Genomic DNA, 23450 nt, shown 5'->3' on the forward strand with positions numbered 1-23450 from the left:
AAAAACAACGATGAGAATTTTTACTTTTTTGTACAGTGATGAATGATAATTGATGTTTATTGAAGAGTGTTTAGTTCAGTACTGTAGTGAAAAAAAACTCTCACAAATAACCATAATTACGGACATTGTACACACACACACCACACACACACACAAGAGTAATTTATTTCATTATTACAACAAAGAACAATTCGCATCATCAACAACTACAAAAAGTTCCTACATAATATTTTCCATATCTCACACTACGTAGCATAGAGTAAATGCTACAGTCATATTGATCCTGTTCCCTCAGGTTCATTTAGCAAGGTCGGATCGGTCTCCAGCTGGGGAGAGACCAGCTAATTTCCGACTAAAGTTATGGCTGGTGGTGGTGTGTGTGTGGTGGTGTGTGGTGAGGTGTGTGGTGGAGGTGTGTGGTGGGGTGTGTGTGGGGTGTGGTGGTCGTGTGTGGTGAGTAGTGTGTGGTGGTGGTGGTTGTGCGGTGGTGGTATGTGGTAGTGGTGGTGGTGATGGTGGTGTATAGTGGTTGGTTGTAGTCATGTGTGGTGGTAGTGGTGATGATATTGGTGGTAGTGGTGGTGATGGTTATAAAAGGTGGTGGTGAATAAAGTTAATTTTCTTTTCTTAATTCACCTTTATTCTCTCTCTCTCTCTCTCTCTCTCTCTCTCTCTCTCTCTCTCTCTCTCTCTCTCTCACTTTTCTGTCTCTCGTCTCTTTATCTCTATATTATTTTTTAACTCTCTCTCTCTCTCCTGTTCTCTTTTTTCTCGTCTCTTTCTTTCTATTTATTCCATTACCTCTCTCTCTCTCTCTCTCTCTCTCTCTCTCTCTCTCTCTCTCTCTCTCTCTCTCTCTCTCTCTCTCTTTAACTGGCAGTAGTCATCAACGATTTTAAAATCTGTCCTAAAGGAGATGCCCCTCTTCACATTTACCAGCGTGTGTCATATTTTTACCATTTTTCTATTTTTCCCAAATTTCTTCCATTTTTTTTTTCGGGGACAATTTTTCCCTCTCTCATCTCTTTCTTTTTTTTCTTTTTTCAGTTTCCTCCCGGGCCACTTTTAGTAGACGAGTTTCCCCTCTGAATCTCGTCACTCACTGTTATATAAAAAATGTAATAATGTATGTGGTGTGTGTGTGTGTGTGTGTGTGTGTGTGTGTAATTATCGTTATCCAGCGGTCCGCTATTGTCTTATTCTACTAATTTTTTGCGTTAGACTTTTACTAAAAAATTAAACTCCTTTCCAATAAATAATATAAAGGGTAAAATAAATTCGTTGATGAATAGTACAGACAAGACAAGAACAACTGGCAGAAAAAGAAGAGAGAGACCAAACATTTCTTTCATCAACTTTAAAACAGATCAATACGAAGGTAGTTTCAACCATTCCATTTCACCTATACAAATAACTTACCTGTCTTGCTAATCACCAGTGAGCCTCCTAACAACCGCTGGTTTCATGGACTTAGTAAACTGCCGGGTAAACAAGTTTCCCGAGGGAAATTACTGACCAGCGCTTTTTTTTTTTTTTGCCGTTCCTTATTTTTTCCCCTACCAGCGTGAACGAGGTAAAGGAATTTCCCCGTCGCGGTGTTAGAGAATTTTCCTCGTCGTGTTCAGAATTAGTCAAAGTCTGATAATACAATGGTTCGTATGTAAGAGCGTTTTAAGGTCGCGTATTCCTTCTCCCTCCCTCCAATTCCCACCACTATTATGTTTACAGTTACCGTTGCGAAGTGATACAGTGGTAGCTTGGTAAAGTGGTAGTGTGGTACAAGGGTACTGTGGTAGTGTGGTAAAGTAGTGGCATGATACAGTGGTGGATGAGGGTGGATGTGGTTCACAGGTGGAGTGGTACAATGATGGTGTGGTACAGAGGAAGTGTAGTACATTGGTGGTGTGGTAGAGTGGTGGTATGGGACAGTGGTAGTGTGGTACAGTAGTGATGTGGTACAGTAGTGGATGTGGTACAGTAGTGGTGTGGTAAAGTGGTAGTGTGGTACAGTTGTGGTGTGATACAGTGGTGGTGCAGTGGTAGTGTGGTACAGTGCAGCAGTGGTGGTGTGGTACAGTGGTGCAGTGGTGTGGGTACAGTGGTGGTGTGGTGCAGTGGTGTGGGTACAGTGGTGGGTAAGCAGTGGTGGCAGTGTAGTGTGGTGTGCAGTGGTGGTGTGGTACAGTGGTGGTGTGTACAGTGGTGGTGTGGTGCAGTGGTGGTGCAGTAGTGTGGGTACAGTGGGTGTGGTACAGTGGTAGTGTGGCACACAGTGGTGGGTGGTACAGTGGTGGTGCAGTGGTAGTGTGGGTACAGTGGTGGTGTGGTAGTGTGGTACAGAGGTGGTGTGGTACAGTGGTAGTGTGGTACAGTGGTGGGGTGGCACAGTGGTGGTGCAGTGGTAGTGTGGTACAGTGGTGGTGCAGTGGTAGTGTGGCACAGTGGTAGTGTGGGAAAGGTGGTGGTGGTACAGTGGTGGTGTGGTACAGTGGTAGTGTGGTACAGTGGTAGTGTGGTACAGTGGTGGTGTGGTACAGTGGTAGTGTGGTACAGTGGTACTGTGATACAGTGGTGGTGTGGTACAGTGGTAGTGTGGTACAGTGGTAGTGTGGTACAGTGGTGGTGTGATACAGTGGTAGTGTGGTACAGTGGTGGGGTGGTGCAGTGGTAGTGTGGTACAGTGGTAGGGTGGTACAGTGGTAGTCTGGTATCATCACCATCATCATCAGTTTCAAAGTTACTTCCAGAACACAGTCCACAATATCCCACACTCGCAATATGTTCCTCACCCAACATCCTGGTATTCAACTCTTTCTCTCTTGACGTCAAAATCGATCGTCTGGGGACGGCACCGGTATGTGGCACTAACTCGGTTCTTTATTGGCACTGGTCCTGGTGTTTTATTGAATACCTGTGCCAGTCCAGGGTAATGACATGTGCCTGTGGTTCTCCTCATTTGAAGAAGGAATTAATATACGTGTGTGTGTGTGTATGTGTGTGTGTGTGTGTGTGTGTGTGTGTGTGTAAGTGTGCTTTGCATGTGTGTGTGTGTATTTGTATGTGTGTGTGTGTCTGCATGTGTGTGTTTATGTATGAGTAGCGCCAACGCCGGAAAGCCGCTGCCACCGCCCCTCCCGCACTAGATGCAGCCCTCCACATGTGCAACGAATATGAACGACTCTACCGGTCCCGTATCGGCCTCTTTAGTCACCTCAGAATTCACCAACCTAGGTGATATTCCTAATAACTCATATCATTGTATCATAACTGGATGATCGTCATAATCGATTCCGAGTGACAGCAAAGTAGTAGTACTGTAGTGTGTGTGTGTGTGTGTGTGTGTGTGTGTGCTCCATCCTCCAACTTCGCTGGGAAGACAAGAGAACAAGTGCCAATATTCTCGCTGAAACCAACAGTAGGAGCATCGAGGCTACCGTTATCCATAAACAACTACGTTGGACTGGTCATGTTACCTGCATAGACGACAGTAGACTGCCAAAGCAACTACTTTACAGTTACCTAACGAATAGTAAACCTAACGCTGGCGGGCAACTGAAAAGGTATAAGGATAGTCTTAAGACAAGCTGAAAAAGTGCCAAATCGACCCCCTCACCTGGGAGTCGATTACTCCACACTGTAACGCTTGGAGGAGCACCACACGGGAAGGTGTCAATACTTTCGAGTTAGCCCGACTGCATACCGAGACAGACAAGCGCCAACGCCGGAAAAACTCTGCTGCCGCCCCTCCCGCACTAGATGTAGCCCTCCACATGTGCAACCTCTATGAACGGCACTGCCTGTCCCGTATCGGCCTCTTTAGTCACCTCAGAACTCACCAACCTAGGTTACATCCTTGATAACTACTATCATTTTATCATAGCTGGATGATCGTCATACTCGATTCTGAGTAACAGCAAAGTAGTAGTAGTGTGTGTGTGTGTGTGTGTACATGTATTTGTGTATGTGTGTGTGAGTGTATCAGTGTATGAATGTATGTATGACTGTATCACTTCACCTCCCAGGCTCATTCTCTCAGCCACTCTCCTGTATTAAATTCTGTCAGAACTTGAGGCAAGAAAACTCAGAGTAAGAACGACGTTGGTCACTGAAGTGCCCCTCGAGTCATAACTTACGAGTAACAACAACATACACTGTAGTGTGTGTGTGTGTGTGCGTGTGTGTGTGTGTGTGTGTGTGTGTGTGTGTGCGTTTTTATGTTTTTATAAGTATGGTAGAGAACGTGCTCATAAACATTATCTCTCTCTCTCTCTCTCTCTCTCTCTCTCTCTCTCTCTCTCTCTCTCTCTCTCTCTCTCTCTCTCTCTCTCTCTCTCTCCTTTGAATATGTATGTATGTATGTATGTATGTATGTATGTATGTATGTATGTATGTATGTACCACACATACATCTACTTGTCCCTCCATATCAATTGTTTAAGCCTCCTCAACCTCATGTAAACAGATATATATTTACTATCTGTTATTGGATTTTTATAGAGGCCTTTGTCAACCGGACTCGGTCATATATATATAATAGATTAGAGCTTTAATGAACAACGGGGCAGAAGTGAATAGTTTATTTCACCGGGATCAACCTAACCTAACCTAACCTAACCTAACCTAACCTAACCTAACCTAACCTAACCTAACCTAACCTAATCTAACGTCGCACTACAGACAAGGGAACCATCAGACGTCAGGTGAACAATAGACAGGAAGGAACTTTAGCTGTCTGATCGGAAGTTCATTTATAGACGTGAATGAAAGCAAGACCCAAGTCCACCCAAAATTTCTTGCAGGACAACTTTTGGTGATGAGAGCTAATAGCCAAGGTCCGGGAACCTGTGTGTGTGTGTGTGTGTGTGTGTGTGTGTGTGTGTGAGGGGAGGAGGAGGGAAGGATGTGGGTAAGGGAGATGGGGAGGAGAGGAAATGGGGAGGAGAGGAAATGGGGAATATGGGAAGGGAGAGGAGAGGATGGGGAGGAGGAAGAGAGTGAAGAGGGAGAGGAGGAGAGTGAATGAGGAGGAGGAAAGGAGGGGAAGAGGAAGAAAGGAGGGGATTAGGAAGAGGAGGAAAGGAGGGGGATGAGGAAGAGGAAGAGAGTGAAGAGGGGGAGTGGAGGAGGAGGGATGTGGGTGGTATTGGTGAGCTGCAATTGAGTCTAATGGAAGTGATATCAGCTGACATCCCGCCAACACAGGATATATATCAGCTGACATCCCGCCAACTCAGGCTATATATCAGCTGACATCCCGCCAACTCAGGCTATATATCAGCTGACATCCCGCCAACACAGGATATATATCAGCTGACATCCCGCCAACACAGGATATATATCAGCCGACATCCCGCCAACACAGGATATATATCAGCTGACATCCCGCCAACTCAGGCTATATATCAGCTGACATCCCGCCAACTCAGGCTATATATCAGCTGACATCCCGCCAACACAGGATATATATCAGCTGACATCCCGCCAACACAGGATGTCAGCCGTCAGTCCGTCAGCACAGGAAGAAGTGAAGAACCAGACACACTTGACTTGTTCCCGATGTTGTTTTTGTCGTGGGTAAATCAGCTGGACACACCCTGGCCCTTACGCTCTTCACTAACTCTCTCCTCTTCACCTTCTCCTCACAGTTAACCTAGGCAGAGACAGACAGACAGAGAGACAGAAAAGAGAAAGAGACATAAAGAAACAGAGAAATAAAGAGAGGTAGTTGATACAGAGAGAGAGAGAGAGAGAGAGAGAGAGAGAGAGAGAGAGAGAGAGAGAGAGTGTGATAGACAGAGAGGAGAGGCAGTGACAGATGATGCCGGAGGAGGAAGTATAGAAAATGATGAGTGAAAAATGAGAGAGAAGTTGGACAAGGGGAAGAAGAATCACCACATGACAGAATAAAAGTGATGGGGAGAGAGAGAGAGAGAGAGAGAGAGAGAGAGAGAGAGAGAGAGAGAGAGAGAGCCAGATTCTGACCACCATCACCCCTGCCACCTCCCCCCGCCAACACTGCCATCGTCACCTTTACCACAACCACTACCAATACACTGCCACTGCCACCACACACACATCCTCCACCACCTACACCACTGCCACCACCACTACCATACATCTGCCACCGCCACCACCACCACACAACCGCCACCGCCAGGACACATCCGCCACCACCACTGCCACCAGACATCCACCACCACCACCACCACACAACCGCCACCACCACCACACGTTTATTGGTAATCGAACACAAAACGTTTTACCTAACTTTATCTATTTTCCCAGTTAAATATAATCGGATCACGTCCATTATCAAAGTAGTCTGAGGTACTGGAAGGATCAATAGCCTTAGCAAGTTTCAAGTCCATCCGTCCACTCCTTCGGGAAGTATGACCAGGACACGAAGGTCAGGCCAAGACAACCAACGTTATACCGCATAGGAGGAGAGTGAACGATGATTGACATTCTCTCAGCAGTGTGGAGCCGGGGAGTAGGAGGGTGAAGAGAAAGGTAGGAGGGTGGGTGGCGAGGAAGAGAGGAAGACTTCTTCTTCTTTCATTAAGAGCAAATTGTCTACCGAAGGAAAGTTTGTTTTGGGGTGGTGAATTACTGATGTTCTCCCACGCCATTGTGTTTGTTAAGAGAGAGAGAGAGGGAGAGAGAGAGAGAGAGAGAGGGAGGGAGAGAGAGAGAGAGAGAGAGAGGGGGAAAGAAGGGAAGGAAGTGGCCTTGATACACACTGAATTCACTTAACGACTTGGCTCCTTTTGATGGCTTTTGAATATTATATATTTTTTTTATTAACGTAACGAATAAAGATTAGGACTCTCTCTCTCTCTCCCTTTGTTAAGCAAGTAAACAGAATGTCAAGGTGTGTCTCCCACTCTCTCTCTCTTTCAACTTATTTCGCTCTCTCTCTCGCTGTCTCTCTCTTTCTTCATTAAGCAAAGTGGAATAGTGTCGTGGTGTTTCTCTCACTTTCGTCGTTAAGTGAATTCAGTGTGTATCGAGGTCACCTCTCTCTCTCTCTCTCTCTCTCTCTCTCTCTCTCTCTCCTCTCTCTCAACAAACACGATAGCGTTGGGAAGAACATCAGTAATTCACCACTAAAACAAACTTTCCTTCGGTAGACAATTTGCTCTTAATTTGAGAGAGAAAAAGAGAGAGAGAGAGAGAGAGAGTCATATTCCTCTCTTTCCTCGCCACCCACCCTCCTATCTTTCTCTTCACTCTACTACTCCCCGGCTCCTCACTACTGAAAGAATGTCAACACGGCAGTAAAGGAATACGATACTGCAATTAAGGAAAAAAAGAGCATTAGTTAAGTAGTAATGAAGTAAACATAAGATAACATTAGTAAAAAGTATAATTTACAACAAAATTTTTAATTCAACGTACAGTAGCTAAAACAACTATCTGTGCATGCTTAGTGGGAAAAAATATGAGACCATGGACGATAAATATTGGTATATGAGGTCTGTCACTAGTCACACGTAAAATTTCGGAGCATATCGACCCCCACATATAGTTGTTTTAGCTACTGTACTCAGGGAATTAAGTTATCGTACTCAAGGGATTAAATTATCACACACAACAGGTTTAGTTATCGTACTCAAGATGTTAATGTATTACTGTATACTCATTGGGTTATGATATTGTACTCAAGGGGTTAGATTATCATACTCAAGGGGTTAAGTAATCGTACTCAAGGAGGTTATGTTATTGTACTCTATTCAAGGGTTGAACTCATAGAATTCAAGGGCTTAAGCTATCGTACTCGAGCAATCAAGTTATCGTACTCAAGGGGTCAAGTAATAGCACTCAAGGGGGTTAAGTGATTGCATTTAAGGGTTATGTTATCGTACTCGAGGGGTAAAATCGTCATACCCAATTGGTTAAATCATGGTAATCAAGGGTTAAGTTATCGTAATCAAAAGGTTAAGTTATTGTACTCATGGGGCAAAACTATCGTACTTAAAAGGTTAAGTTATCGTACTCATGGGGCAAAATTATCGTACTTAAAAGGTTAAGTTATCGTACTCATGGGTCTAGGTTATACTCAAGAGGTTAAGTTTAGTACTCAGGTGGTTAAGTTATCGTACTCATGGGTCTAAGTTATACTCAAGAGGTTAAGTTTAGTACTCAGGTGGTTAAGTTATCGTACTCAAGAGGTTAAATTGTTGTACTGAAAGGATTAATTTTCAAACACGTTTATCGATTTCGTCATATCTTTTAAAGCTTTTTCGTCGTTAGTAAAAAATATGACATCAGGTGGGCGACGCACGAGGGGTAAAACCATCATCTCCCTCACAGACCAGCGAGGGAGGGAGCCGCTCAGTGGGTTAGCATTATCATCAATCCGGGGTCTCACTCTTGCTTTATGATCGAAATTCCACTTAAAATGAGACATATGTTAAGCTTAAGTGGCATGAATACATAAACCCAATGATATCTCTCATGCAATATGGTCGAAACTCCTGTTGAATTGGGTGCGTGTGTCGGGCTTGATTGCATTAAGGTGGAACGTATAACTAAGTTCTGATATAATTTGAGCCAAAGTGGCTAATATAGCTAAAGGGTTTCCACGTGATAGAAAGTCTAAAATCTTTTTAGATTCCTGTGTATTTTGGCACTAATACACTCTATACCCGCTTACCGTGCAACAAGGTCGAAGATCCAGCTACACTGAAGTGTGTTTTGAGTCTTACGAAGCGCAAGTATCGTCAGCAGCTGCCTCCATCAATAACTGGCTAGGACGGAGAGAGAGTTGACAGATAGTAATTAACTTGAGGTTTGCCAGGCAGTCGTTCCTCATGTGTCTACCGGAAGCTGAGTACTGGCGGTCGGGTATATATAGTGCCAGCATCAGTACGAACAGTAAACAGCGTCAGCACGAGCAGTGAACGGCGTCAGCACGAGCAGTGAACAGCTTCAACACGAGCAGTGAACAGCTTCAACACGAGCAGTGAACAGCTTCAACACGAGCAGTCAACAGCATCAAGCGTTACCCTCCATCGTGTACTGACACTCACCTGGATGGTGGAGGCGATACAGTATATCATTATCCTTTATGAATATTGATTTTTCTTCACTTATTCTAAAACAGTTACTTACTGTACAGGGTAAATCACTCGCTGGCAGCCCTGGAGTTATGTTAATATAATCATTATTTATGAGACAATAAACGAGAGAGAGAGAGAGAGAGAGAGAGAGAGAGAGAGAGAGAGAGAGAGAGAGAGAGAGAGAGCGAGAGAGAGAGAGAGAGAGCACTTATACCGTATATCATAAATAAAGGTTGTTATCGATACTTTGGGCCTATCAACGGGTGGCTAAGTGGACACAGTACTCGTCGCTTGTCCCAAGGGTCACTCGTTCGTGTTCAGGGTACGTGGAAGCAGGTGAGTATAGCGCCTCGTTTACCTCTCTTAAGCATCGACCAAAAAGCTTAGTTTACAATATACTGTAGCTGGACTGCCCGTAACTGCACCTCAGGCCTATAGGAACTACTTTTACTTATAATCTACCCAGGTTGATAGTCCCAGCCACATCCACCTGGCCCGCCATCAACACTCCACTACTCACACTCATTATATTCTACATATAATTTCTCTGCACCACTTTCGTTATGGGAAATTTGCATACATATGACTCCAGGTAATTCCTGTCTTTCCTTTTTTCCCTCCCTCCCTCCCTCCCTCCCTCCCTCCCTCCCTTCCTTCCTTTTCTCCACCTTCCTTCCTTCCTTCTCTCTCTCTCTCCCTCATTCTGTCCCTCACCTACTTCCCTCACCCACCTCTTCCCGCCACGTGTCCTTCCTTCACCCCCTCCCTTGTTCCTTCCTTCCCTCCCTCCCTCCCTCCATCCCACCTTATGTCCTTCCTTCACTTCTTTCCTCCTTCTTTCTTTACCTTTCTCCTTCCCTCCCTCCTTCTTTCCCTGTCTCTCTCCTTCCTCCCCTCCTTCTCCGGCTGCCTGCCTTCCTCCTTCCTTGCTTCCCTCTGTCCTTACCTCCTTCTATCCCTCCCCTAACTCCGGCCTTCCCTGCTCTCCTCCTGTACAGAGCAAACAGGAAAGTTGAAAATGTGAAAGGGAGGAGAGGAAGAGGGAGGAGGGGCAGAGGGAGGAGGGAAAGAGGGAGAACAGGAGAGGATAGAGGAAGCAGAGAAAGGAGGAGGCAAGAGGAAACAGGTCGGATATACGACAAAATAGATGATGCAATGAAGAGGGGAGAGTTGATCACCGAATGAGGGGAGAGAAGGGAGATATAAGAGAGAGAGAGAGAGAGAGAGAGAGAGAGAGAGAGATCAGTGTAAAGATTAATAATTAAACTGTGAACCAATAGGGAGTCTCAAGGAAAAACAAACGCGATTCACAATAACAATTACCAGTGAGCAGTGTGGGACAAACCCTTGGGAACTTTGTCAGTGACCCTTAAAGTGATATCGAGACAAAATCCACCGCCAACAACAACTTATGTACGACAAATATTGACAGGTAGCCACCAGTGAAGTACTCCCGGCGCACCGTGTTTAATTTAAAGCGAGGGAACGGATATCCTGACAGCAGTGTTATCGAACTATTAAAATCACTGAACATACCTCATACTCGTAGTTGTAGACAAGGACGTCATATACAGAAGTCCATAAGGATCCTCACCTCCAGAAGAAAACCAAAGAAACCCACACCTGGCAGACCATACCAACACTCTGAAGCTCCCTGAATATAGCATAGTTCCCCCCCCCCCCTTATTACTCTCCAACGTCACCTCCCTCACCAACAAATTTGACTTGCTCGTCACCACAGTCGGTTCAGTTACAGCCCATTTCGTTGTAATCTGTGAGGCATGGCAAATTGTTCCCGAGAATTGTCACATTGAGGGAGATCAACTCTTTCATCACCTTCGTACACATGGACGTGGAGGGGGCGTTGTTCTCTTCTGTCAGGATGAACTACGCCCGTCACGCCTGGATGTTTTAGTCCCAGCTGATGTGGAGGCATTATGGGTACGTGTTGTGCCACCTGCCCACCCTCGCCAAACTGCCCCTATCATATGCTGTGTGGTATACCATCTTCCTCGCTCACCCACCAGAGTCATTCTTTTTAATCACCAGGCTAGTACTATGCCGGGATTAAAACGAAATTGAGACCACTGATATCGAAGACCAGCTGCTACTATCACAAGCTTTGAACTTCCCAACGCACGGTCATCTCAACCAATGCCTCCTATCAGGTGTAGTACACACCTATCAGTGTTTTGGTCCCCAGCTCCCACGACCAGACACGTGAAGAGCCCTTACATCAAGACCTACAGGCCGGTTACTGACTCTGCAATGCGTCTCTTCGGACAGTTGATAGTTCACCATTCCTGGACTGAAGTACTTAGTGTGGATGACGTGGATACCAAATGGATAAATTATACCAACACCACCACGGAAGCTCATCACCACTACTTCCTTGAGGAGTCCATTAGAATACATCCAATTGACTTGTCCTGTATCACATCTCGGATCAAAAGCCTTGTGCAGCAGAGAAACAGAACCTTTTATCTCAAGAACAACAGCCGCAACAGAGCCCTTCGCTACAAAGTCTTCCGTGAAATACGTGCTGCAACACATGCAGCAGAGCAACATGTTAGTGGTATGGTAAGCTTAAGGAACTGAGCTAATCAATAAGACACATCCCCTCCCCTTCCTCAGACACCTCACTAATGGTAACTATGCAACTGAACAATCTAACAACCATTTCCAAAGTAAAGCCAGATATCTCCTCGAGCTTGACACAACTTGTCTTCCTACTTTCCTACCAGCCCCTTCCCTCCTTTGACTTAGTGGAAGAATTTGATGTAGCAGGGTGACTGGACGGGCTTAGGATCAAATGCTCCACGAACCCCACTGACCTATCAATGCGGCTCCACGAGGAGTTCTCCCCGAAACTAACTAAACCCCTTTCCTCTGTAATCAATGATTCCTCAGTCCAGCTTAATGCTCAGTTGACTGGAAGACTTCGTATGTGTCATCCAGTGCCCAAGTCAACGAGCCCACAATCCTTAAATGAGTTACGACCCATTGCCTGATATTGCAGGTGCCATAGATCCCCAGCTATTTGGCAATATGAAAACTTCCCCCACCACTCACTGTCTTGTCAGCTTTGTAGACTACAGGCCAACATCTGGAAAAAAGATAGATGTTTGTTGTTGTCGCCTTAATTGACTTCATCAAGGCATTGTAGGTAGTAGGCAGCTATCAAACAGGGAGGTACTACTGCCTGGGAAGATATTGGAAGCATAAGGTGTTGTCTAATGGTAGACACTACTGCCATATGGCAGCACAAAAAATGTGACCAAGTCCCAGGTTGCTGATCTGACTTTCTGCCTCATTTACACACAATTGCAGGGTCTCAATTGTTTCTCTTACTTTGACAACTCATCATACTTATATCATTTCTTACTATTTATTAATTTATTTTTATTTTTTTATTATTATTATTATTATTATTATTATTATTATTATTGTTGTTATTTTATTATATTTTCGCCCACCACCAGGCCCGTAAAAAAAAAAAAAAATATATATATATATATATATATATATATATATATATATATATATATATATATATATATATATATATATATATATATATATATATATATATATATATATATATATATATATATATATATATATATATATATATATATATGATAACCACAAGGAAGAAGAAAACACGAAGTTCCCAAGCGCTTTCGTGTAATTCACATCTTCAGGGGTGAGTACAGACTAGAGAGAGTAATACAAATCAAGGTGTATATATACAGAGGAGGGTGAGACCAGGTCCACAATGGTCAGGTATTAGGTAATGACCCTACTAATCTTTAAATAGCACACAACGGTTGGTGGTCAGGTCAGATGGTCAAGTGACCCGGCCTTCTCACCTGATCACAAATCTTCTTAATTACAAAATTGTCCAGCTTGTACATGCCGTTACTCAAATTCATGTTGAATGCTTCGGTATGTTTAATAAGACTAGATTCTATGATGTTCCTACTATCAATTGAATTACATGGTAATATTGAGGAGGCATTATCCCAGTCAATGCAATGCTTGTTATCCCTCAAATGAACAAACAGAGCATTGGATTCCTGGCCTGTCCTAACACTGTATTTGTGTTGCTTAATTCTAGTTGCAAGATCTTTACCTGTCTGGCCTAAGTAAAACATATTACATTCCTTGCAAGGAACTTTATAAATGCAACCAATTGTGTTGTTGGGGGAGTTCTTGATTAACATTTGTTTAACAGTGCATGAGTTTTTAAATGCCATATTGACGTTCCAGGTTTTTAGTTGTGAAGGAATGTGTGAGAAATTTTTGTGAAATGGTAATATTAAGATATTCTTATGGTCATGGGTGGGCTTGGGATCAGTTCTATAAAAAGTTTTCTTAGTAATGTTTAGGCATTTGTCTATGAAAGATCTAGGGTATTTAAGGTTTGAGCCAATATTATAGATATATTTGTATTCAAGTTCAAGTTAATGTGATGACAAAACTATCCTACACGGACTAATTGCTTGTTTAGCGCTAATTATAGAGACGCTAACTAGAACTGACCAGGGATTATATTGGTAATTACAATAAGACCAAATCTCATTAATTATTTCATTTAACTACAGGATTACACCATTTATGTAGTAATCGGGTTACAGTGTCAGTCATAAAAAAATCCACTATATACCGGCTGGATTATAGTGCTCATCATACTAACACTACACCCCCCACCCCTCCATGTACTATAATCGCTTCACAATACTCAACACGGACTGTTACGTGACGTCTTAAAACACTCCTTAACTGCACGTTGCTTTTATCGTCTTTATTCCTCGTAAATTAATATTCATTTATCGCCGGGAACTACACTGTCAACAATGACTTTTTACAACTGGGATCTGTAAACAAAAGTGGCCGGTTTTTAGCGCACAAAACTCTTCGTTGTCAGATACTGATGTTAGTGTTGTGACATGCTAGACACACACACACACACACACACACACACACACACACACACACATGGGAGAAGACAAAGATGACAGAATTCATCAGGTCACAGCTGCCACCTTCAACCGGCACACAGGTAGATAAAGGAACAAACACACACACACACACACACACACATATACACACACAGAAGTACGTACACTTTTAGATACATACACACACACACAAACACATACATACACAGACACATATACACACCAAGGGAGAGAGTGAGAGGAAGATTCACACACCCTGCCACTCACCCACCGTCCTCCCGTCATGGTTTAAGGTGGCAGGGGGCCTCAACCTTAGTATTATTAAAGGCTCGTGTCCCGTTTCTTGAGGCTGAGCGATGTGTCGTGTCCAGCCCGAGAGTTTTACATCACATAAATCTTACCGGAATGTTATAATCAACTTTAATATTGGAGGTAATGTCGCACGCCATCTTGGTCTTAGTGATATTGTTTTGACACCGTATTTTGTGTGTGTGTGTGTGTGTGTGTATGTGTGTGTGTGTGTGTGTGTTTACGTGTCGCAGGGTTTTAGTGGCATGTGTTACGTTATGAGTTTGGCAAGTGTTGATATGTGTGACGTAATATATATATGGCTTCCCGGATATGTTTTTGACGTCATCTGTCTGGCTTTGTGTACATATGACGTCATCTGTCTGGCTTTGCTTGGATTCGCCATTATCTTCCTGGCTTTGATTAGTAAAGCGACACAAGTCTTTCTTTGTTTGCACACAAAACAAAAATACTTAAAAATACATTTATACTTACATAAACGCATAAACATTCACAAACAAACACACCCACAATATGCCTGTCTCACACGCAAATACTCGCAAATAAACACAGAAAAATACACACAACACATAAAAAGCACACACACACACACACACACACACACACACACACACACACACACACCCTCTCTCCGGTCTCATACCAACAGTTCAAAGGGCAATGGCCACCATAAGTTCACTCGGGAATTCCCTCTCAGGCAGCCAACATGGAGAATATTCCTGTTTAAGATAATGTTATGTTTATGTTATGTTTATGTTATGTTTATGTTATGTTTATACCTGAAAACAAGGGAAATAGAATCGTTTAAATAGAACAATACTTGGGTGTTTTTGTGTCTGTCTGTTCGTATGTCTGTCTGTCTGTCTGTCTCCTGGAGTTAATTAGGTGAGGTGACTTAATTAACCTCAACCTGATGCTGGGTCCAAGAGGAATTGACTTAAAGGTATTGTGTTTGTTGATATGGCACACACACACACACACTCACACACTACTACTTCTACTACTACTACTACTACTACTACTACTACTACTACTATTACTTTGCTGTCACTCGGAATCGAGTATGACGATCATGCAGCTATTAAGGATGTCGCCTAGGTTGGTGAGGTTCTGAGGTGACTAAAGAGGCCGATACGGAGGGGCGGCGGCAGTGTCTTTCCGGCGTTGGCGTTTGTCTGCCTCGGAATGCAGTCGGGCTAACTCGAAAGTATTGACACCTTCTCGTGCGGTGCTCCTCCAAGTGTTACGGTGTGGAGTATTCGTCTCTCAGGTGAGGGGGTCGATTTGACACTTTTTTAGGTTTATCTAAAGGCTATTGTTACGACCCAAGGGTAGATCGTTACATAAACACAAATCACTTAAGTCTTTCAAATATATCGGTATTTATTATTATATTCTTAATCCCAAGTTCTCCCAACAAAGGTCAAGTTAACAGGTCAAAACCTAAACAAGTCAATAAATATATGGACATTTATTAACTTATTCCACCACCATATATGTACAGTCGCTAAAAAAGTATCTGTGTATACTCTGTGTGAAACAATATGAGACCACGGACGTTAGATAATAAGATATGTGTGTTGTCTCCTTATACTGTGTGATAGTAATCACTTGACTGTTTATTTTATTCCTATATGCCAACTCAACTCTATGTTGGATACTGAATGGCGGAGGGTGAAGAGAGACATATCAACCTTCCAGAGACATCACGAGTTGTACGTATAATTTCTGAAGTCACCGGACCCACCCTGTCAGATACGTTTTTTAGCTACTGTACATAGAATAAAATAAATAACAATAATAATATGACAAGATGTTTGGGAGTGGCTAAGTAAGGACTGAAGGTCCAACAAGATCACACAAAATCAATATCAAGAAAAACAAATCTCAATTGTCAAATGCCAACTCCCAGAACACCAGAGAGAGGGTATACTACTTAACTTATGACAGCTGTCCCTAGAATGATTACCGACTACCAGCCGGTCACCTATGTTACCTCTCTACCGCCAAATACTGATGCATTATCCTGATTGGCCAAAACGTAAACTTTATCTAAATTACCTATTGACATTAGTTCCACTTATCTAACCTAAATGCAAACCTATTACAATCAAATATAATACAATAAAACATAATACAATAAATACACAATGTAATAAACAAAGTTAATACTTAAATGATGAATTATTCAGTGTGGGAGAGTAATGAGTGAAACTGCTCGAGCTAACCACACACCACCCGAACCAATGTACTCGTATTTCATACCAAGAACAGAAACTTATGGCGAACACTCGTAACATCCCCTCCTTATCTAAAAAGTTTATGAACAAAAGGAAAAAAAACTTTTATACATCAGATGACAGGGTGTCTGCCAAAAGATTGTCTTTCCCTTTAATATGTTTCACCTCTATATTGAAGGGCTTCAGTGCTAAAGCCCACCTAAGTAACCTTGGATTTTTATTTCTCATCCTTTGTACAAATTGTAAAGGATTATGATCTGTGTACACGTCTACGGTATTTGGTGAACCCTCAACATACACTGCAAACTTTTCTAAAGCCAACAAAAGCCCCAAAGCCTCCTTTTCTATTGTGGCATAACCACGCTGATGCGGTTTTGGTTTCACTCTGTGGAAGCAAACTGGGTGTAGTATTATTTTTTCAAACTGTAACATCACAGCACCCACACTCACTTCACAGGCATCAACTTGGATCACAAAAGGCTTGTCAAAATCTGGTACTTTTAACACTGGATTTAAGGGTGTTTAAGGGTTTCAAATGCAACCTGACATGCTTCTGTCCACAAATACCTTCTTTTTGGGCTGACTAAGTCTGTCAAAGGAGCAGACACTTGTGCAAATTTCTGACAAAATCTTCGGTAGAATCCTGCCATACCGGAGAACCTACGTAAAACATTTTCGATCTGCAAGAGGCGGGAGTCGCTATGGAGCCTCTATCTTTGCATCGACTAGAGAGGACGATACGTGACCGGCAGGGTCGTCCGCAGTTGTTGCACGTGTGGAGGGCTAAATCTCGTGTGGGAGGGGTGGCGGCAGCGTCTTTCCGGCGTTGGTGCTTGTCTGCCTCGGTATGCAGTTTGGCTAACTCGAAATCATTGACACCGTCTCGTATCGTGTTCCTCCAAGCGTTACTGTGTGTAGTAAAGTCTCCCAGATGAGGGGGTCGATTTGGCACACACACACACACACACACACACACCTACATGCACACACACACACACACACACACACACACACACACACACACACACACACACACACACCTACCTACACACACACACACACACACACACACACACACACACACACACACCTACCTACACACACACACACACACACCTACCTACACGCACACACACACACACACACACCTACCTACACACACACACACACACATACACACATACACACACCCACACACACACACACACACACACTCATGGTCTCATGGCTCACTGATTTCTTGAGTGGACGTCGCCAAGCAGTGAGGTATCAGGGCTTCGTCTCCACATTCCAACACCTCACCTGCGGTGTTCCCCAGGGGACCAAGATGGGACCACTGTGCTTCCTCATCCTGATCAACGACGCTCTGTCGGACACTCCTCACAGGTGGAAGTACGTGGATGAGTGCACTGTGGGGGTTTCAGTTAACAACACCGCACCAGACTACTCATCGCTCCAAGGCACCCTGGACAGGCTACAGGGATGGACTACGGAGAACAAGGTCACCATCAACCACACCAAAACCGTAGTCATGCACATCAATACCGCCACCACTCCAGTGCAAGCCCCAGCAGTCACAGTGGGTGCCCATCCTCTCCAGCTGGTGCAGTCTGCCAAACTGCTGGGTGTAACTATAGACAACAAACTTGACTGGAAGGCCCAAGTAAATAACACAGTCAAGGCAGCCTCGTACCGTCTCTACATGCTACGAAGACTTAGGTCACTTGGGACACCCACGCCAGAGCTGAAGACCATCTACAACGCCTTTATTCTCCCCAAACTAACGTATGCGTCACCAGCCTGGTCGTCTTCTCTCAACTCCACCCAACGACGTCAGCTAGAGAAGGTACAGAAAAGGGCCTGCAGAATCATGCTCGGCGCAGAATACTCCGGCTACACCAACGCTCTCTTCACCCTGGAAATGCCATCCCTCGGTGACCTCCACCACCAAGCACTGGAAAGGTTTGGCCGTGGACTACTGCACCACTCTCGCCACCTCCTGCCACCTGCAGCCCCCCAGCCACCTCGCGCAGTCCGCCACTACAACAACATTCAGCACATAAGAGCCCGCACCGATAGATATAAGAACAGCACCATCCCATCTATTGTTAAAATAATAAACAACTCCTGATTTATGTACTGTATAGCCCTGTAAATGTATTCAATGCATATTATATCATTATGTCTAAATCTAATGTAAGTCTGTATATTTTCAGCCACCGGCTGCAACTCTATTAATAAACCGTTTATTATTATTTTTACATATACACACAGACACACAGAAAAACCCCACATAATTTAACCTTTGCTTGTTGTCACTGATCATATCCTTAGTATGAACTTGTACAACAGGAGTTTGAACCAGTTACTGCGACCACTACGAGGAACTGTAACTAACTGATGGTGACTGTGACTAACTGGCGGTGACTGTGACTAACTGCTGGTGACTGTGACTAACTGGTGGTGACTGTGACTTACTAGTTTGGTGATTGTGACTAACTGGCGGTGACTGTGACTAATTGGCGATGACTGTGACTAATTGGTGGTGACTGTGACTAACTGGTGGTGACTGTGACTAACTGGCGGTGACTGTAACTGGTGGTGATTGTGACTAACTGTTGATGACTGTGACTAACTGTTGGTATCTGTGACTAACTGGTGGTGACCGTGACTAACTGGCGGTGACTGTGACTAACTGGTGGGGATTGTGACTAACTAGTGGCGGTAAGGAGAGAGAGAGAGAGAGATTAATAATTGTAATATTACCTGAGTTTATTACTAAGAGGCGTTGTACTGTGTGTTCAAGGCACCTGCTCCTTGTCTCACCCTAACTACTCTCTCTCTCTCTCTCTCTCTCTCTCTCTCTCTATACTCCCGGGTATTCACACCACTAACGCCACTAAAGCGACTCAATAAGCCTTTATAAACACCCGGACAAACATTATAAAAACAACGCCAACACAAGCCCTCGCCTTCACCTGGTGTTTCCCCTCTGAACCTTAATGATGCGTCTTAAGTCCTCTTGCGGCGTTCTTTTGTGGCGTTCTTTTGTGGTGTTATTTGGTAGCCACACTCAAGCACCATAATAAAATCGCCGTAGAGGTCGTTAGGAGAGATAAAGGTGCAGTTAATGAAGGAGACGACCCAACCATTCCTCCTAAAATGTTTCCCGCCATTTAGAACGTCATTAACAGGTAAGATCCATAAGTGACGTTTATAAACAGTGAGTCGGAGATTGCGCCACAGTAAAGGACTTCTGAACCTTAGAGGAGAGAGAGAGAGAGAGAGAGAGAGAGAGAGAGAGAGTTTGAAGGGGAGAAAGAGAAAGCTGATCTATTTCCAACATTTTGTGGACATCAGACGACCCATGGCAGACAGACAGACAGACAGACAGACAGGCAGGCAGACAGACAGACAGACAATCATACATACATACATACATACATTAGATAGACAGGCAGACACAGACAGACAATCATACATACATACATACATACATACATTCATTCATTAGATAGACAAATATACATCAATGACCTCCCAGGGCCGCCACTACCAAGAACTAATCAATAGCACTTAACTTACAGGGGACAAAGGTGAAACAATAGGTCGATGTTCTTGATTATTTTAAGTGTTTCCAAACTCTTAAGTCCTCCTCCAAGACACTCCTCCAAACTCCCTCCTCTTAAGTCCTCCTCCAAGACACTCCTCCAAACTCCCTCCTCTTAAGTCCTCCTCCAAGACACTCCTTCAAACTCCCTCCTCTTAAGTCCTCCTCCAAGACACTCCTCCAAACTCCTTCCTCTTAAGTCCTCCTCCAAGACACTCCTTCAAACTCCCTCCTCTTAAGTCCTCCTCCAAGACCTCTCAAACTCCCTCCTCTTAAGTCCTCCTCCAAGACACTCCTTCAAACTCCTCCCTTAAGTCCTCCTCCAGACACTCCTCCAAACTCCCTCCTCTTAAGTCCTCCTCCAAGACACTCCTTCAAACTCCCTCCTCTTAAGTCCTCCTCCAAGACACTCCTCCAAACTCCTTCCTCTTAAGTCCTCCTCCAAGACACTCCTTCAAACTCCCTCCTCTTAAGTCCTCCTCCAAGACACTCCTCCAAACTCCACCCTCTTAAGTCCTCCTCCAAGACACTCCTTCAAACTTCCTCCTCTTAAGTCCTCCTCCAAGACACTCCTTCAAACTCCCTCCTCTTAAGTCCTCCTCCTCCAATTCCATCCTAAGTCCTCCTCCAAGACCTCCTTCAAAACTTCCTCCTCTTAAGTCCTCCTCCTCTAGACACTCCTTCAAACTCCCCTCCTCTTAGTCCATCTCCAAGACACTCCTTCAAACTCCCCTCTTCTTAAGTCCTCCTCCAAGACACTCCTTCAAACTCCCTCCTCCAAGACACTCCTCCAAATTCCATCCTATTAAGTCCTCCTCCTCTAAGACACTCCTTCAAACTCCCTCCTCTTAAGTCCATCTCCAGGACACTCCTTCAAACTCCCTCTTCTTAAGTCCTCCTCCAAGGCACTCCTTCAAACTCCCTCCTCCAAGACACTCCTCCAAATTCCATCCTATTAAGTCCTCCTCCAAGACACTCCTTCAAACTCCCTCCTCTTAAGTCCTCCTCCAAGACACTCCTTCAAACTCCCTCCTCCAAGACACTCCTCCACACTCCTTCAAACTCCCTCCTCCAAGACACTCCTCCAAATTCCATCTGCAGTCCTCCTCCAAGACACTCCTTCAAACTCCCCTCCTCTTAAGTCCATCTCCGAACCTCCCTTCCAAACTCCCTCTTCTTAAGTCCTCCTCCAAGACCCCACTCCTTCAAACTCCCCTCCTCCAAAGACACTCCTCCAAATTCCATCCTCTTAAGTCCTCTCCAAGACCGCCCTTCAAACTCCCTCCTCCAGACCTCCTCCCAGTCCATCCTCTTGATCCTCCTCAAACCTCCCCAACTCCTCCTCCAAAACCTCCTCCCAGAATTCCCATCCTCTTAAGGTCCTCCTCCAGAACCTCCTTCGCTCCATCACCAGACCTCTCCAAATTCCATCCTCTTAGAGTCCTCCTCCCGACCTCCTCAAAATTCCATCCTCTTAAGCCTCTCCAAGGCCTCCTTCAAGCTCCTCCTCCAAGACCCACTCCTCCAAATTCCATCCTCTTAGGTCCTCCTTCAAGACACTCCTTCAACTCCCTCCTCCGGAGCCTCCTCCAAACTCCTTCCTCTTAAGTCCTCCTCCAAGACACTCCTTCAAACTCCCTCCTCTTAAGTCCTCCTCCAAGACACTCCTCCAAACTCCACCCTCTTAAGTCCTCCTCCAAGACACTCCTTCAAACTTCCTCCTCTTAAGTCCTCCTCCAAGACACTCCTTCAAACTCCCTCCTCTTAAGTCCTCCTCCATTCCATCCTATTAAAGTCCTCCTCCAAGACACTCCCTTCAAGCTCCCTCTTCTTAGAGTCCTCCTCCAAGACACTCCTTCAAACTCCTCTTCTTGGTCACTCTCAGGCACTCTTCAAGCTCCTCCTCCAAGACACTCCTCAAATTCCATCCTATTAAGTCCTCCTCCCAAGACACTCCAAACTCTCCCCTCTCTTAAGTCCTCCTCCAAGACACTCCTTCCAAACTCCCCTCCTCCAAAGGCCTCCTCCAAATTCCATCCTCTTAAGTCCTCCTCCAAGACACTCCTTCAAACTCCCTCTTCTTAGAGTCCTCCTCCAAGGCCTCCTTCAACTCCCTCTTAGGAGTCCTCCTCCAAGCTTGCTCCTTCCGACTCCCTCCTCCAGACACTCCTCCAAAGTCCATCCCTATTAAGTCCTTTCCTCCAAGACCTCCTTCAACTTCCTCCTCTTAAGTCCTCCTCCAAGACACTCCCTTCAGCTCCCTCCTCCAAAGACACTCCTCCAAATTCCATCCTGTCAGTCCTCCTCCAAGACACTCCTTCAAGCTCCTCTTAAGTCCTCCTCCAAGACACTCCTTCAAACTCCCTCCTCCAGGCCTCCTCCAAATTCCATCCTCTTAGGGTCCTCCTCCAAGACACTCCTCCAAATTCCATCCTCTTAAGTCCTCCTCCAAGACACTCCTTCAAACTCCCTCCTCCAAGACACTCCTCCAAATTCCATCCTCTTAAGTCCTCCTTCAAGACACTCCTTCAAACTCCCTCCTCCAAGACACTCCTTCAAACTCCCTCCTCCAAGACACTCCTTCAAACTTCCTCCTCTTAAGCCCTCCTCCAAGACACTCCTTCAAACTCCCTCCTCCAAATTCCATCCTCTTAAGTCCTCCTTCAAGACACTCCTTCAAACTCCCTCCTCCAAGACACTCCTCCAAATTCCATCCTCTTAAGTCCTCCTCCAAGACACTCCTTCAAACTTCCTCCTCTTAAGTCCTCCTCCAAGATCCTCCTTTGGTGAGGATAGTTAGAGGTGGTGTATTTACTTACCTTCCTACGTTCCTCATTAATTAATTATTCATCCATCCAGCCATCCATCCAGCCATCCATGCATCCGTCCATCCGTCTGTCTGTATGTCTGTGTCTGTCTGTCTGTCTGTCTTACTATCTAGACAGAGTAACATAGTAGTGGTGGGTTCTGGCCACAATAATATCATTAGCAGAACGAAACACTCAACAATACACAAACAAATTGAATCAGCGGCCCACAATAGGTTGAGGCAGGAAGGGTCTTTGGGGATACTGTTGTGTTAAAACTCCCTCAGTCAGCTTCTGGACCACACCACTGACGGACCTGTGGGTGCTAAGAGAGAGAGAGAGAGAGAGAGAGAACGGTCTTCAAATAATCGTAAACATACAGCTATAAACGACATGACCATCCTACTGGACAACGCTAGATCGTGTCGAGCTCACTAAACTTTCCTCCACCAAAAACT

Source organism: Homarus americanus, unplaced genomic scaffold (genome assembly GCF_018991925.1).
Source record: "Homarus americanus isolate GMGI-L3 unplaced genomic scaffold, GMGI_Hamer_2.0 scaffold32583, whole genome shotgun sequence".
Classification (NCBI taxonomy): Eukaryota; Metazoa; Arthropoda; class Malacostraca; order Decapoda; family Nephropidae; genus Homarus; species Homarus americanus.